Source organism: Rhagoletis pomonella, unplaced genomic scaffold (assembly GCF_013731165.1).
Source record: "Rhagoletis pomonella isolate Grant_MI unplaced genomic scaffold, Rhpom_1.0 Rhpom_scaffold_00004, whole genome shotgun sequence".
NCBI lineage: Eukaryota > Metazoa > Arthropoda > Insecta > Diptera > Tephritidae > Rhagoletis > Rhagoletis pomonella.
This window is the reverse complement of record NW_023458558.1, coordinates 70157516-70163598: the sequence shown is the minus strand read 5'-3', so window position 1 is coordinate 70163598 and position 6083 is coordinate 70157516.

Here is a 6083-nt window from a genome sequence, read left to right as displayed (position 1 = left end):
ATCGATTTTTTAATCGATTTTGTTATCGATATTGTTATCGATTTGGGTTTCCATTTTGTTATCGCTACTTTTATCGATTTTGTAATCGATCTGAGTATCGATTTGGGTATCGACTTTATCTGCGATATTTTAATCGATTTTGTTATCGATTTTTTAATCGATTTTGTTATCGATAATTTTAAAGTAGTCTCGAGAATCCCGAAATAGCCCAAAAATCCCGAAGTTTTGTTATCTATATTGTTATCGATTTGGGTATCGAGTTAGTTATTGATTTGGGTATCGATTTGGTTATCGATATTTTTATCGATTTTGTTATCGATATTGTTATCGATTTTGTTATCTATATTGTTATCGAGTTTGTTATCGATTTGGGTTTCGATTTTGTTATCGATATTTTTATCGATTTTGTTATCGATCTGAGTATGGATTTTGGTATCGACTTTATTTTCGATATTTTAATCGATTTTGTTATCGATAATTTTAAAGTAGTCTCGAGAATCCCGAAATAGCCCAAAAATCCCGAAGTAGTCCCGAAGATTCCAAAAATCCTGAAGAAGTCTCGAAAATTCCGAATTAGTGCCGCTGATCCCGAAAATCTCAAAGTAGTCTCGAAAATCTCTAATTAGTCCCGAGAATCCCGAAATAGCCCAAAAATCCCGAAGTAGGCCCGAAGATTCCGAAAATCCTGAAGAAGTCTCGAAAATTCCGAATTAGTGGCGCGGATCCCCAAAATCTCAAAGTAGTCCCGAAAATCCCGAATTAAGTCCGAGAATTCCGAAATAGCCCAAAAATCCCGAAGTAGTCCCGAAGATTCCGAAAATCCTGAAGAAGTCTCGAAAATTCCGAATTAGTCCCAAGGCTCCCGAAGATTTTCGTGGAACTGGAAGTTGGAAGATACTTAAATATCTTATTTGCGTCGCATAACAAAAGTATTATTTAATTGAAAAATTACAAATCAAATTGATTTGCTCTACAAATCAACTCAAAATATTGTATTTCTTATTTGGTTGAAAAATCAAATCACAAATAAATTTTATTTTTTATTTGGTCAACAAACTAAATCATAATAATAATTTCTTAATTGATAGCGGATTTTAAATCAATAACATGACCGTGACGTTGACGTTGCTTATATCTCTCTATCTCTCTATCAACAGCAAATTTGATATGTTTCTACGCACTTCTAACACTTATTTTTCTTCTTCCAGCGATAAGTGTCCGTGTCCAACAGTAACGGAAATTATATGCAAAATAACCCGTTCCCACTGAGAGGAGCACACATCTACAAAAAATAAACCACCTGTTCTGTTTTGTGGGTTATTTTTTCCCTTAAATAGTGACGGTTATTTTGGGACACTTTCATAGTGTTGACGATTATTTTCGACCTCTGTTCTAGAATGATTGAAAGTGCTGCCACATATTTTGTTGGCAAACATATGCTCTCTGATTGTGCCGCGATTTCGTTTCCATTTGTGTAAAGTTGCTTAGAAAACTTACGATCGCTATAAATTTTGACCCCCTTTTTTAAGATTTGGTGTCTTCAAACCAAAAACAAAAGCACCCGAAATACACCAAGCACTGAACCCAAAAATTTTCGTGTTTTGAATAAAAGCACTAAATTTAGTGCGAAATGCACCAAGTTGTCAACAGTGCCTGCCTGGCTTTTGCAAATAACGGTTATTTTCACCCCAACAGCAGAGTCATTAGCGGGGGACAGACTCCATCGCCAAGTACCGTCATTCACCTCGAATGCTGAATTTCTCGCCACAAGCCACATATGTATATGCGAGATTCTTCGACGTCGTGCTTGACGGTTTCAATGCCAGGTCGAGCATGTTAGCGCCCTTTGGTCCCACCATCGGAAAAGCAGATATGCAGCCGACTCTGAGCAGCAAAATATGCGCACGCCATCGAAAAATTAGTTGGATTTCAGCGAGACCGAAAAAAACTGGGACTAGGAGAAAAATTGGTGTTACTTGCCTCGAGACGACCAGAGGACTTTATTAAACTCGGTCAATATCGCTTAATCTACAATAGGGATGCGCAGCAGGGCTGCACGCAGTCAACGTCGCGGGCAACTGCGAGCAGTGTTGCCAGAGCTTTTTGGGCCGAAATGTTTCAACCAACTGTCAACTGTCGTTATACGTAGAAGTCATATTTGTATTATTTAAATACAAAATAAGTAAAACGAAAAAAAACTTTTTAATATACCACGCTTTTATAAATGGACTAATAAGTAGAAAATAATATTTCTCAGCCCCATAGAATTTGTTTTGATAAATTCTGATTTTGAAATTTTAGCAAAAGTGATTATAAACAATTTATGAGATCGAAAATGAAAAACGTGGAGTGGATGCAATATAAAGCATTAGATTTAATTGACAAAAGTCAAACTACATAACATAGACCTAAAATTTGAAAAGGGAAAGTACAAATTCGAGATCGATTTTAAGCGGTCGTTATTCATATACCCACAAATTTACATATATTTGTCTGACCTGAATTGGTGGTCTATTACATGCGCCCCACGCTTTTCTAGAGATAGAGTTTTGTTGCATGGGCATTTGACAGCATACTATTCGGGATGCTAACGATACATAGATGCATCGGCAAAAACGTCGAATTTCTATCGATGTTTTCAACGCTTAAATATGGATGCATCGATGTTATTTGTTGGGAATTAATTTTTAACGCTATAAAATTACTGATGAGCAATTAAGTGCAAGAATTATTTTTAAGAGCTAATTTTCAAATCAAATATTTAAACTGTATAACTTGTACACAGATAGAGACTAACTGAATTTATGGTCTGAAATATACCAAGTTGTTTCGGGGTTGCAAAAGCAAAAAGAGAATTATCCTCCTCAAACGTTATTTGTGCTCCTCAAAAATATTGTCCTTCTCTCTCCTCCTCTTAAGCAAAAATGTCCTCCTTTTCAAGTTTTATCATGAACCAACGACTACAGATCACCTAATCAGTCATCGTGGTATTTGTAATCGATTTTCAGAAAAAAGTTTTCGAGGGTTTTTGACGTTTTTCGGTTTTGTTTACACCGTCTTCTACGTCTTCGTAGTGATTTTTTAGCGATTGAATGTGTTTTCTGCAGCGATTTTAGTTATAACCCTGTAGGGAAAACACGAACTAGTGAACCAAATTTCTAGTTCAGTACTAGTTATTTTTTGCCAAAAACGTACCAGTCCGATAGTAACTAGTTCCGCACCAGTCCAAAAGCAGTGAAATGTGGTACTTTCACTAAACTATTCTATTTTAAATTCTAATAGCAGGGAAGGTAATCATTATGAGTAAAATAATTTAAATCAGCATTTAATCATTATTTTATGAATTATTATTGAGTTTTATTTTTTCGCTCAAACGGAAATAATTATTATTTGATTTTTATTTTTGGGATTACAAATAATGATTATTTTATAATTTTTATTTTTTCGCGCAGAGATTATCATTAATTTTCAGTTTTATTTTGCCACTTAAAAATAATGATAATTTATAAAATTGAAAAGGCCATAAAGACGCAACCTACTGAGATTTTTACCTGAAAAGTTTGGGTCTTATTCCTTTTATAAGGGTGCGGCTACCTCTCAAAAGGATACGTCGGTTATCACGCTGGTATAGTTTTTGAGTTGCTTAATAATCATTATACTTAGTGATTCCATAAACAAAGGCCAAGATCCTGAAGGACAATTCAGAAAGGCAAAGCAGTTGCAGAAAAAGAGGCATTTAAAAAAAAAGTGTAAAAATAATTACCACTTTCTCACTAAATTTATTTAAAAATGCAAGCCACCAGAGCTACCTTTTTTTTAAGAAAAGACAAATTAAGTTTTTTATGCAATCCACCACAGCTACCTTAATACAGTCAGTCAATAAAGTTTAGGTACAACGAATTTTTTACAATACGGGCAACTATTTTTTTAATATTTTAGTTTTCGGTAATTTTTTATAAAAATATGGTCAATTCTACAACAAAATCCCCAAAAATCAGAGTTCCAAACCTTGTGCAAAATTTAAGAAAATTCTGCAAAATTTCATTAAAAAAATTTACTTTCTATTTACGCTCTCTAGAAAAAGTTTTTTAGCCCATTCAATTTTAGTATAATGAAGTGCAAGTGTGAGGAAGCTAGGACTTACCAAACAACAAAAAAAAAATTGCTAAATATCAATGGTAAGTCCTAGCTATCTCAAACTTGCACTTTGTTATACTAAAATTGAATGGGCTAATAACTGAGTACTTAACTTTTTTCTAAAGAGTGTAAATTGCAATACTTGGATGGAAATTTGCAGTTTTCTTTGATTTTGCATAAGGTTTGGAACTCTGATTTTTGGGGTTTTTGGTGTAGAATTAACCATATTTTTATAAAAAATTAGGGAAAAATAAAATATTTAAAAAATAGTTGCCGGTATTGTAAAAACTTCACTGTTCCTAAACTTTATTGACTGACTGTATATCTTATTTAAGTTAAGTACGACAAAAACTTTCGAAGTGCTTCATATACATATAAGCTTAAAAAGAACTGAATTTACTTAAAAATCAATGTGCTTAAATTTAGACAAGTAAGACAAAGTGAACTAATATTTTTACTTTTAAGCAGAACGCACTTTTGTTTTTTTACTTACTACTTAAGTTTAATACTACTACTACTACAAATGTGGTTTATAAATTTTTAATAAATGCGTTTAAACATTTGGGGTTGTATAGTCCTTCCTTCAACCGATCGTATTTAATATAGAAGGGAAATGTTTCGACAAGCCTGATTAGAAATGTTGATCTAAGGTGACGAATTTATAATAGGTTGGGAACTATAAAAAATGGATGCAGATCGAACTAGTTCTCATCTGTCGAATTAGGAACTGGTTTGGAACTAAAGAAAAGGGGATGCAGAACGAACTAGATCTTATCTGTCGAATGTAGAACTGGTTCGGAACTAGAGCCAAAGGGATGCAACGGGGGACAATTGACACTTCCTAGGACATCGCAATGTTAAATTCGCCAGTCGCTAGCATGCAAAAGAGAATTAACGCGTACTAGTCATGGTTCCAAACGCACTAGAACCGAACCAGTTCCGCACTAGTTCGTTTCCCTACAGGGAAATTTTGGTTAAGTACATATTTATGGTATAAAATGAAGTGTTGTGTGATTGGAACAAGTTTGTGTGTATGTTTGGTTTGCCAAAAGGCGTAAATTTGTGTGAAAAGTGGGTGCACGTTTGTGGCCAGAAAGTTGTCATTGAAAAATTGGTACCCGTGGTAATGATATGCGATTGTAAAACACTTTCAATCATGAAAACGATATTCTCGTTTTCTTTGTTTGTTTTCATTCTTAGGCAGATGTCAAACGCTTGCTTCTTTGATTAGGTGATCTTGTATTTTTTGTTCATGAAGTTTTATAGCAGTGATGAAATTTTCAAAAAAATTCGTTCAGAATATTATTATTTCCTAATCGTACAACAACCATTGTATTTAAAAGGAGTTTACATTGTTCAACATTCAGTTAAATGATGTAAACTTTTGATTCAACTAATCGCCTGTGAAAGTTAAACAGTGTAATACGGATTTCCCACGGCCCCCCAATTACGTAGTTTGCTCTCTCATTCGTAATTCTAACCAGTAGTGCGATTCACTACGCTACTTTAACGTTTTCGCATCGTTAAGTTAGCTAAAAGTAAATTTTATCGATTTTGCTATTCATTAAAAGTTTCGCTAACGAAATTCGTGTTGACAAAATCAGCTGTTATCGTTAACGTTTCGATTGTGGCTAAGTTCTCGACAAAAAATTTTGTGTCGTTAACATAATCGAAATTTCAAGTTTTTAGTTGCGCATTCTTTTAAAAATGGCTTTCGAGTATTTAGGATACACCCTATTTCGGAGCGAGCGGGAATCTAGTCCTCCAACAGTGGATCGACGTGTGTTGAGAAATGTGGATAACCTATTTCATTTAGGACCAACGGAGTTCAAGAAATTGTATCGGTTAAGTCTAAACTTGGCAGATGACCTAGTTTGGCAGCTTGATGGGCATCTAAGAGGCTCAAGAGTAACCGCAATAAAGACGGAAAAACAGGTATCTAACTT